Source organism: Glycine max, chromosome 9 (assembly GCF_000004515.6).
Source record: "Glycine max cultivar Williams 82 chromosome 9, Glycine_max_v4.0, whole genome shotgun sequence".
Classification (NCBI taxonomy): domain Eukaryota; kingdom Viridiplantae; phylum Streptophyta; class Magnoliopsida; order Fabales; family Fabaceae; genus Glycine; species Glycine max.
Genome location: NC_038245.2, coordinates 1,267,215 through 1,280,041, shown reverse-complemented (window position 1 = coordinate 1,280,041; position 12,827 = coordinate 1,267,215). Strand labels below are relative to the sequence as shown.

At 29.1% G+C, this 12,827-nt stretch overlaps 1 long non-coding RNA gene and 1 other non-coding gene across 2 annotated transcripts; one reads left to right on the top strand and one right to left on the bottom strand.

Annotated features, from left to right (window-relative positions):
* Positions 1-4,226: 4,226 nt before the first annotated feature.
* On the top strand, positions 4,227-6,568 carry LOC106794532 (uncharacterized). The gene is made up of 2 exons (XR_001382565.3): positions 4,227-4,606; positions 4,848-6,568. It is a non-coding gene; the product is annotated as an uncharacterized lncRNA (long non-coding RNA).
* Positions 6,569-12,204: 5,636 nt separating this feature from the next.
* Positions 12,205-12,278, bottom strand: TRNAN-GUU (transfer RNA asparagine (anticodon GUU)). The gene has a single exon. It is a non-coding gene; the product is annotated as a tRNA-Asn (tRNA).
* Positions 12,279-12,827: the final 549 nt, after the last annotated feature.

The window sequence follows — 12,827 nt, the reverse complement described above, 5'->3', positions numbered from 1 at the left end:
CATATGATATTGTTATTTTACAAAAAGAGTAAGTTATACTAACACTTTGAAATTTTGTGAGATTTTTTTTTCTTTTAAAGACAAAATCCAAAAAATTTATCTAAACTCATACACCTTGTTCAATCAATTAAGTTAAATTTCTTTAAAATTTAGTGAGATTGCATAAATCTCTTTTTTTTTCCTACCCCTAGCTGCACTAACCCTCTTTATTTTTTTTTTTTAAAACATTGCATTGTGTCTTGTATAAGGAGATTGTTATCAATATTGTTATTTTTAAAAAGAATGAGATCCTAACAGCTCTTTGAAATTTTGTAAGATTTTTTTTATTCATAGAAATCAAAGCCAAGAACTAAAAGGTTTACCATATCCACACATTTTGTTTAACCAATTGATTTAAACTTTCTTAAAAGTTTGTGGGATTGCATGGACCTCTTTTTTTTTTTTTTTTCTACCCCTAGCTACACTAACCCCTTAATTATTTGAAAAACATTGCACTGAGTCCCCATATAAGAGAGATTGCTGTCGATGTTAAAAAAAATGAAAATGTTTATGCAACCTCACGAAACGTCAAGGGGGTAAGTGTAATTTAATTCTTCAAAATTTAAATTCATAAATACTATAATAAATGAATACATAATAATTAATAAATATTTAATGCACATATGTAAATATTTAATTATGATAATATTATAATCTACTACTTTTTTTATCCATAAAAATTGAACACAATATCAAAAAATTTACAACATTCACATTCTATTTAACCAAGTGAACTAAATCCCTTTAATAAAATCCACTATCTTCACCTAGTAATTAAAAGACAGTAGAAAATAAATTATTTAATAAAGGACGCATTAAAAACCCACTCTCTAGTAAATGTCATACTAATTAATATGATTTATTAAATAAGTAAATAAAAAAATGTCAAAAATATCTAAAATTTGGACAAAAAAATACATCAAAACTTTTCTTCTTCTTTTTATTATATGCTGCAAAATATTTCAAATTTAACTATTATTTTCTTATAATAATAATCTTATTTATCATTTTAATGTTTTATCCTAAGTTTTAATTAATACTATTATTAATACTTCGTGTAATTAATTTTATTATCAATAATTCTTGTCATTAATATTTGTAATTAATGTTTCTTGTAATTGATATTATTAATAGTGTTAAAATTGTTATCTAATTATTATTATTATTATATATGAGAGATCTCATATCTAATTATTATTTTAAAATTTCGATACCCTCTCTTATCTTTAATATAAAACACTTCTAATAGAATTTCATAAAAATATGTAAATCAGTTAGTTTATTGATTTTTTTTAAAAATATTACTGATATATAAATTTTATTCTATTTATCATCATAACTTGTTATGAGTGATGTGAAAACTTTAAAGTGTAAAAATATTATGTACCACTATAAATAAAAAAATATTTAAAATATTTAATAAGGATAAATACTAGAAAAATAAATACTTCATGGAATTGCAAAATGTCTTATAAAAAGAACAATCACTTTCTTCTAGAATATGTCCTATATTAAGGACCATATGGTCTTATTAATAATTTTTTATGTTTTTAGCTTAAATTGTAGTTAATATTATTATTAATATTCATTGTAACTAATATTAAACTTAAATATCTTTTTTATTCCTTCCTAAAGTTTAGATTAATTTTTTTTTTGCTCTCTCAAATTTTAAAATCATTTTTAAAAACAGTCCATTTTTTGTCCTTATCAGGAATTAAAAAGATTATTAATTAGGAACAAAAACCTGGCAATTTTTAAATTGAGCCAAAAAACCACTTTTAATATTAATTTGAGGGATTAAGAGGAAACTTGGCCCTAATTTTAAGAACCAAAAAAATATATAAGTCCTAATATTATTATTAATACTTATTGTAATTAATATTATCATTAATTGTTACTAATACTTTCTGTAATCAGTATTATGCTAATAGTTCTTATCGTTAATATTTATAATTAATAATTCTTGCAATTAATATTAGTAATAGTGTTAAAAATTTATAAAATTTTACATTTTAAATAAAAAAGCATTTCATAAAAATATTATTATATTATAAATATTTTTAATAAATTTCATATTTAATTATTATTTTTTATTAATATATAATTTTATTTAATATTTTTATCTCAAATTGTAATTAATATTAATATTAATATTAATAATACCTTTAGTTAATATTAGACTTAAATATATTTTTTGAAGGAGGCACAAATATCTTATAGTCCCTTGGATTAATTTTGTTTTTGTCTTTCAAATTTAAAAATATTATTTTTAGTTTCTCTAATTTGAAAATGGCCAATCTTGGGTCCTTATCAAGACTAAAAAGATCAATAGTTAAGAACTAAATGTGGGCAATTTTTACATTAGGAGAAAAAAACACTTATAATTTAAATTTGAGGGAACAAAAGTAAATTTTACCCAAAACTAAAGAATCAAAAAATAGTTAAGCCATAATATTATTATTATTACTAATCCGGTAAAAATATTATTATTATTAATTTCTGTAATTAATATTATTATTTATACTTTTTGTCATTAATTAGTATTTATATTATTATATTTATTATAATTAATATTATTTTTAATAATTCTTTAATTAATATTATTAATAGTGTTAAAATGATTGTTATCATTAATTAATTATAAAATTATATATTTTAAGAATAAATTTATTCCATAAAACATTTACTATATTATAAATATATATATATATATAGTAAATTTATTATTTATTAATAATATATAATCTTACTTAGTACTTTTATGTTTTTTTTATCTTAAACTGTAATTAACATTATATTATTATTTACAGTTGTTGTAATTAATTTTAGACTTAAATAGTTTTTTGTCCTCCAAATTTAAAATATATATTTTAAAATATTTAGAAAGATGTTACTTTGAACAACTTGGAGAGAGAGAATGATGTTACGTTGAACAACCTAGAGACTGAAAGAGGAAGTTACGTTGAACAACTTGGAGGGACAGACTGGACCCTAAAAAGAAACCTTATTTTATGGATCTTAAAGCACAGATATACGTTATACTAGTAACAATTTAAAGAGGGCGAAGTAATATTTGAGGGAAGAAAAATTATCATAATTAAAGTGATTTAATTTCTACACAACCATGGTTGCATTTTGCATACATGGACAAATGCATATGATATGAGTCATGTATTTGAGATATAGATTGATGTGTTCCCTTATGTGGAGTTGTGGTCCCTAATTGGCCAAGTGCCCTTATTAAATTCTTTCAAAAAATGAAATGACTAAACGAATTAGTGGTCCCCAACTCCCTCATTTAGCATCAAGCAGGGATATATCCTGAGACCACATTGGAACTATGGAACCCTTTTTAATCTCTTGGTTCCACAGTAATTTCCCTATTTACAGCTACACATATTTATATATAATTAATGAGCTAAATAGAATTATTTTATTTGCTTGAAAGATTAATTGAAGTGACAAAGTTAATTAATTTGAGGTCCACAATGTTGAGAGTAACATTTGTGACAAAGCTGGATAGCTTGGGATTAATTAGTACTACTGCCATGAAGTAAAATATATTATGCAGAAAATAGTTAGCTTAAAACAAGAAGTAAAATAAGGCCTTTTGTCTCATCTTAGTAAAGTTGTTTTCGCTTAATTATTAAATTGTTACTATAGTTTAAAGGATGAAACATGCTTTACAACGGCTACAGTTAGTTTAATCATATCCATTGATGGACACTGAACAAATTTTTTTCTATTATATTAAGTACTCTTTGATGGTGATGGAGTATGAGTTTCATGATCACATTTGTCCATATTTGATCCAGCTTCGTTTTTGGGAGAAACGGACCCCAGCATCAAACTCAGCTAAACGCTCCCTGCAACTCTGGCCTTGTCTTATTGAATGGTTTTGGCCTCGTCTGGAAATTGAGATCACTAAGTCATTGACCCTTTTGCTAGCATTGTAGTGCATGTTATTATTGATGATAAATTAAATTAATTAATCTAGCTAATTAATAAAAAAGTAATAATCATTAAAAGTTTAATTAAAGCATGTGCAGTAATAATTACATTAAAATAAAATAGAAAAGCATGAACTTTCAACAAAGGAAATTAATTTGACAGATAGACTCATGTTACATGTAACTGAAGGATGAAAAAAAAAATGTGATGGGAAATTTGAAATGAGGAGTTGTTTGTGTGTGGGGAGAGGGATTCACCTTTTCCAAGGGAAGAAAATCCAAAATAGACTACCTGTAAAACCCAGGCAGCTTTGGCTTTATCTAATGGAACTATTTGTTACAACCAAAACTTGGTTGCCGCCTTTGCCAATTAGTGGACCCTTAATTCTTCCCTTAATTTCCCTTCTTCTTTCAAGGATTTTCCTCCTGTCTCTCTCCTCACTTCTGTCTCCTTAAATACCCCCCAATAGGATCATTGGCTCCAGAAGCAAAAACTAGAGAGACTCACATAGAGAAAAGTCATTTTGTGTCAAGCAAAAGAACCAGATTATTAATTGTTCCTCCCCTTTTTGTTGGTCTCCTCTTACTCTTTCTGTCCCTCTGATATATAATTAAGGGTATGCAGTAGGTCTTGATTTTGCTGTCAAATGGGACCATTTTCTTTTCTGGAACCATTTCTTTTCTATGTCTCAACTCATCACACACACATGTGAGTGAGTGTATATTGCTAGCTATCGATAATATTTGTCAATCTGGGCTAGCTTTTAGCCAGTGTGTATGCGAGTTTAATTATATATCCTACAACTTTCTGTCTTTTGGAGTTGGGTTATGATTTACTTCATTGTTTTGATGATGCAGATACTTGTCAAGTTCAAGCTGAGGCCAGCTCCTTGGTGGATATTGTTATCTACTCTGATTGGAGAAATGATGTGCTCGTCTGGCTCCCTAGATGTCATGTAAGAAGTTTGTCAAAATTAACAATCTTTTTATTTGGCATGAAGGGAGTCATGGAGGCTATTTAATCCCTCAATCACATATGAAGAGATTCATGCAAATTTTGATGATACAGATTGTTATCTATTCTAATCGATGAAATGATATACTTATCTGACTTCCTCTATGTAATGTAAGAAGCTTGTCAAAAGGGTTTGACAACATTTTTATTTAGCATTTGAGGAGTCAAGTAAGTCAGTCAAGTCATTCAATCAAACATGAGGAGAGTCAAGCATTTTGGTGATACACATTGTTATCAATTTTGATTGGTGAAATGATGTGTTTGCCTGGCTCCCTGCATGCCATGTAAGAAGCTTGTCAAAAGAAATTGACAACCTTTTTATTTGGCATACAGGGAGTCAAGCAGACTAGTCAACTCTCTCAATCAAACATGAAGAGTGTCATGTAAGTTTTGATGATGTAAATTATTATTTACTTTAATTGGTTAAATACTCTATGTTCACCATGTAAGAAGCTTGTTGAAAGGAATTGATAACCTTTTTATTTGATATATGGAGAATCAAATCACTCAATCAAGCATGAGGAGTATCACTTAAGTTTTGGTGATGTAAATCAATATCTATTTTGATTGATGAAGTGATGTGCTTGCCTGGTTTATTGTGCTCCATATAAAAAACTTGTAAAAAAAATTGATAATCTTTCTATTTAGTGTATGAGGAGTCAAACAGACTAGTCAAGTCACTTAATCAGATATGACAAACACCACATAAGTTCTGATGATGCAAATCACTATCTACTTTGATTGACGTAATGATATGTTTGCATGATGTCACATAAATAAAAAGCTTTGTAAAAAAGAATTTGACAATTTTTTTGTTGGGTATATGGAGAGTCAAATGGACCAGTCAAATCACTTAATCAAACATGAGGAGTATCATGTAAGTTCTGATGATACAAATTATTATCTATTTTGATTGTATAATGATGAGCTTGTCTGGTTCTTTGTACTCTATGTAAGAAATTTGTCATTTGGTGTATGGGAAACCATGGAGGCTAGTCATTGGATCAATCGGAGATGGTGAAATGATGATAAATGTTTTCACTTTCAAAATCTAACAAGACAAGCTTATCATCTTAATTATGACATACGTACCATGCGCCCTTGTTCTTATTATTATTCATTTTTTTCTCCTCATATATATTCACAGATGCTAATAATCTCTTAGGAATCATATGCAGGTTTCCAATTACATCAAAGCATCCTTTTCCATTTCCATGATTCAGTTCCTAATGGTGAGGAATCAGTTTCTATATATGCTTGATAAAGATCACCTTGCACCATTTTCTTGGTTGTTGGAACCGTGTACGACATGTCGGCATGCTATAATTAAGTTCTATTTTCCACTTACTTTCCTTTTGTCTTGATTAACTTTACAAGAGATATACTTTTTAGTCATCAAAAACTGTTTATTATTTGATCTTTGCTCCTGTGAGGTTCTACACATACAGACGCGGATAATAAGCTGCTTTGGCGGGGAGAAGAAAATGTGCATGCGGAAAATAATGCAGGGGAGGAGAAATTGTATGGTCAAGAAAGAGTTCAAATAAAGCCAAAGTTAATGATGCATCCTCTGAACCTGCCACTGTATTAGATTTGATATATTTTGTATACAGTGACATTTGCTTTGTGCAACGTGTGATGTCACAATCTTATTGCCTATATATATATATATATATGATATTAAGCTCTAAACATGGGCCTAAGTTCATAGCATGACTATGCATTGTTATGTGAATGAAAGCATTTTAATTAATATACGTTTTAAGTAAGTTTTAAGGTGGACTTGGTTGACGAAAATAATATGAAACAAAATTATTGACTTGAGTCATATCAATCACATACACATCAATTTTAGTTTTTAAAAAGACTTGAGTGTGACCCTGGTGGAGTTGTTTGTGTAGCAAAGTTTGACACGGCGAGATGGTGACCGATCTACAGTACGGCATAATACAAAAAAAGTAGGTTTGTGTAATAAAAGAAGAAAAGATGGCAACGTTAGTTAAAGGTGAAAGTTGGAGAATGGAGTGAAAATGAAAAGTGGTAGAAATTAGACTTCAATTTTTATTTTAATAAAGGGCTCAGTGTCAAGAATTTTTTTTTTGAGTGAAATTAATAAACAAAATATATCACTATAAGAAAATAACTGGTTTGATACATCAAAATAAAAAATAAAAAACTGGCTTGAGTGGCTTTCATAGACTTAGTAGTGAGATACATTTGGTACATTTCTAAACTATAAATAATTTAAATTTACAAAGCGAAACATATATTGGAAAATTACTTGGTGGTCACCAACTGGAGTCTAACTTTTGCCTCTCCATTTGAGCAGGCAGAACACACTAACTAGTTTTAACCCCGAAAATGTAAAAAATAACCCCCGTTAAATCTAGTTTTTTCTTGTACCGACTATAGCGTGGATTAGATTCTTAGGGTTAAACCTTGTGTTTTATTATGATAGCTTCCTTCTGGCTATGACTTCTGCAATGGGAAAGCTGATAACGGTTTATGTAAACACTATAAATTAAGGTTGAGGGAGGGAGGTATGCAAGGATTTGTGTAGAAATAGACCTTACATAACTAGTCATTGGAAATTAAATTTTGGCTAAGCAACCATTGGAACAAGGTTTTGATGAAGGTCCCCATGTTATTTGTGCTTCGTGTAGGTGTTATGATTATCAATATGTTAATCTCATAATTATTATTTATTAGACGAACGAAGTTATATATATTTGGTGAATGACTAGGAGTTACAAAATTAGTTTGATGGTTGAAGAAAAAAAAAAGGAAGAAACAATATGGATTCAAATATCTCTCATTAACAAAAATTAATAAATTAATAATTAATATTGACCTTTTAAAAAACCATGGTAAATGACTTTCTATGTGGCAAAAACACATTGGCAAACTACAATTACTAAAGATTAAAAAAAGGTAATATGATTCCAAAATCTTTAATAGATTTTAAAAAAATTATTATACGAATAATAGTACTAAGAATTATATTGTGAATCCTGATCAACATGAATCCACAGGGACCACTTAGCAGCATCATATGATTAGGTTGGAGACAGAAACTTGAAATTGGAAAAATAAATAAGCTTAAGAAAAGGAGGCATGAACATGGGCAACTTTTGGTTATAATGAGCCAAGCAACCAAATGCAAATTAAGTCTTGTGTCCGTGTCCCTAATTTAAAATTAAATGCAAAAAGCTCCCAACAAGAAGTCAACTAAGGTGTTCATCTTTCTTTCATCTAGTTGCACGTCCTAATTTGCATGCGAAAATATTACTTCCAAATTAAGTCTCCTTAATTTGCACCTTTGGAACCATTCAATTTATAAATGAAGGGTAAGATCTCAATGGACATTTGACAAAGAATAATATAAAGAATCCTTATCCGTTGTTGAAATCTAGCCAATGATCGTTAGTTGAAGGCGACCATCGCCGAGGATAACAGTGGAAAATTTCATTAGTTACGAAGCATAAAAAGGAAAACTAATGATTTATGAATCCTATAATTATTATTGATTACATGGTAAATGACTGACTAGTCGATGAAATAGTGAAATTGCAATCATTTCAAATTCCAATAAAAAAAAGGTAGCAGTAACAAAACCTCTAACAAATTTAACATAATTGGTAATATGCATAATAGTACCAATTTGATTAATTCAATATGTGAATCTCTCAATGAGAAGTAAACTAGGTTACGATCTCCTTACATGCAGTTGCATATCCTAATCTACATGTTGAAACTCTACCGCAAAAATAAGCTTCCTTTGCACCTCTAAAGGCATCCTATTTGAACAAAGGGTAAGCTCTCAATAGGCATCTAGCAAATAATTGTACAAAGAATCTCCTTTTGTATTTAAAATTTTGCCAACAACTGTCAACTTGGGGCAACCACCGTTGTGGGCAATAGTAGAAAAATGCATTAATTGTGAACAAGTCAAAGCAGTCAATCGTGAATCCCATAGTTATTGTTTATCAAGAGTTACATGGTGAATGGATGACCGTGCAAGAAAAAAAAGAAAAAAAGAAGACAAACTAAATTCATTAAAGAGTCCAATAAAATAGGTAATTGTACCAAAGTCTCAAACAAATTTAACGGTATTGATAATATGCATAATAGGACAAATTATGAGGCAAAATATAATTAGCATGAACCCTAGGGCCTCATATAGCAAACTCATGATAAGGTTTGAGAGATACACTTAGGATTGAAAAATTAGAATAAGCATAAGAAAAAAGAGAATGAGCAGGGGCCATTTTCGGGTATAGTTGGTTGGCCAATCAATGTAAGTTAAATCACATGCCCATTTATTTAATTTGAAATTAAATGTGCAACTCTCCCAACATGAAGTTAACCAAGTTACGTCCTCCTTGCATGTAGTCGCACGCTCGAATCTGCATGCCAAAAACCCTGCTGGCAAAACAAGCCTCATTTGCACATTTGGAAATATCCAACTTGAATGAAGGGTAAGCATTTAATGGACAACTAGGCAGAAATGGTACAAAGAATCCTCTTTCACCATTGGAATTCGGCTAGTAACTACCAACTGGGGGTAACCACCGCTAAGGGCAACAATAGAAAAAGGTATTAATTGCGAAGGATAAAAGAGAAAGCAAACAATCTGTGAACCACATAATTATTATTGATCACGTGTTAGATGGTGAATGGATGACTATGCAACAAAAAAGAAAAAAGGCAAATTACATTTATTAAGTATTCCAATAAAAGAGTTAACGGGTACCCAAATCTCTAATAGAGTTAACTAAAATGGTAATATGCACAAATGTGGAGAATATAATAATCAGCCTGAACCCGGGGGGCCAGTTAGCAACACCATATGATTAGGTTTCAGAAAGACATTCAATATTAATGGAAAAATTAGAATAACCATAAGAAAATGAGGTATGGGCAAGGACAACCTCCAGTTACACCGGGCCAACCGATGCAAGTTAAATGACATGCCCATGTTCTCAATCTACAATTAAATGTGCAAAGTTCCCAACAAGAAGTTAACCAAAATACGCCCTTCTTGCATGCAATTGCACATCCTAATATACATGTCGAATCCTTACCCCCAAAATAACTCCTTTGCACCTATGGAAGCATCCAAATTGAATGAAGGGTAAGCTCTCAATGAGCATCTATCTAGGAATTAATTGTACAAAATAATTCATCTTTGCCCCTAGAATCTGCATGGCCAACAATTGTCAGCTGGGGCAACCGTTGCCAAGGATAACAGTGAAAAAATGCATTAATTGCGAAGGATGAAAGTGAAAGCAATCAATCTATGAATCCTATAATTATTGCAATCTATGAATCCTATAATTATTGCTTATCAAGAGTTACATGGTGAATGGGTGATTGTGTGACAAAAAAGAAGGCAAACTCCAATCATTAAAGATTCCAATAAAAAAAAGTTCACGATGCTAAAATCTCTAACAAATTTAACAAAAATTATAATATGCGTAATAGTACCAATTATGAGGTGAATCGTAATCAGCCTAAACCCAAACCCTTTAACAACACCATACAATTAGGTTTGAGAGCGACTTTCAAGATTTGAAAAAAGAATGAATAACCATAAAAGAATAAGACATAAACAAGAGTAACTTTCAATTATAATAGGTCAACCAATGCAAGTTAAATTAGGTGTCTATGTACCTAATTTAAAATTTAATACACAAATCTCCCAATGAGAGGTCAATCAAGGTATGTCCTTCTTGCATGCAATTACATAAGGTAATCTACATGCCCAAACCATACCCCCAAAACAAACCTCTTTGTACCTATGAAAGTGTCCAAATTGAATCAAGAGTAATTAAGCTCTTAATGGCCATCTAGCCATGAATTGTACAAAAAATTTCCCTTTTTCATACTATAAAAGAATGGCCAACTATTGCCCCGAAAATAAATTTATAATTCTTTTGCTTTACTTGCTCATTCATGCGTGAAGAAAAAAAAATATGGTGGCTATAGAGCTTGGCAATTCAGACTTGAGGAGCATACAATTGATTCAACCTTATAGGTCCCCAGCCAAATTATTAAGGGAATTGGCTAAACCAATGGTTCATATGATTTTTTTTAATTTTTTTCTTTCAAAAATATGTTTTACGAATAAATTTAAAATTAATGGTTCAAGTAAGAATCCAACATGTGTCTTTTAAATTATTAACACAATGCTCTAACTAACTAAACTAATAGGTCAATAATATTATAAAATAATTAATGTCAATATATATAACACTAAAATTTCTAATGTATATTTAATGCACAAGTAAATATACATAATAAATTTTGTAACAATTAATTTTGATCTAATGATTAATTTGTTTACATATATGAATCGTAAATGAAACCTATGATTTTTATTTAAAATTTACATATAAAAAAATATATTATTAAATCAAAATTAATTGTAATAAAATCAAAAAATACATTAGTAGAGTTATGTTAATAATGTATTTTTTACATATATAAATTTTTATTAAACATACAATTTATATTGAAAATCATAATGTATTTTTTACATATATAAATTTTTATTAAACATATGATATATAAATCATAATGTATTTTTTACATGTATGTTAATAATTGTCACAAAGTATTGTGTTAATAACTTAAAAATCAAGGCTTACATATTATGAATCCGTAGACCAATTACCTAAGGATAATATGAAAATTATATATGTTATATTGGGTGTACCAGTAAAATGATCCATAAACTAATTATAGAAGGGTAATATGAGAGTTATATATGTTGTGTTGAGTGTACGAGCAAAATGCAAAATGAATGATGCGCTTAGCAATTGTCAATTATTTATTGATATATATTACTTTAAACATTGAAGTGCACTATTTGAAGTGCGTTCAGAAATTTACTGGAAACTACTGCGTTTACATTCCACACGTTGAGGTGTGTTTATTACCCTTTAAAAAGTAATTTATACTGGAGATGATAATCCTCCGTGGAGGAAAATACGCCAAACATTATAGTTTATAATCACCCCAATCATTTTGACCATGGCCATGCTAAAAAAGAAAAAGAGTTTTCTTCATGACAATGCTCTGATATTGGACCATTAACTAATCCATAATAAGACCCAAAGAGAGGTGCGTTCAGTGAATTTACTATGGTTCCCTTAGCTAACTTTTAAAAGGAATACAAGTATATAAATAAAAACAAAACGCTAGAAGGAGGGCTTGAACCTCCGACCTTGTGGTTAACAGCCACACGCTCTAACCAACTGAGCTATTCCAGCTTATTAACAATTTTTACTAAATTAAAGTATTTATTATTTTATGTTTTATCATATTAACATTTTTAATGTTAACATACTGTTAATTTGAATATGTTAAAATTTATCATTTAAAAATGTATGCGGATTTAAACTGTGTTAGTTTTACTAAATTATGCATGAACTAATCATTAGATAACAGGATCTTTAAGTTGTAAGTGTGTAGTTATGCTTAATATAAAGGATTTTTTTTTTCATTTATATGATCTTATCCATTTCTTCTAAAAAAATGATAGTATCCCTTTCAAACAAAATTATTTCCGTGAAGATATAGTGTTTAAAAAAATCAATCAATGGCTAAAATGGAATAGAAATTCGGGCGTGAGAATGAGTAAATGACATTAGAAAAACTGAACAATATGATTAACATTGATTATAAAAAAGAAAGAAAAAGTCAGTAGCATTAAGTACTAGCAGAAGTAGATACAAATGAATTTGTCTGTACGTGAAAATTTCTACATATTTGCGCACCTAATTAATAATTTATTTGTTTCAAATAGAAGAAAGAATGAT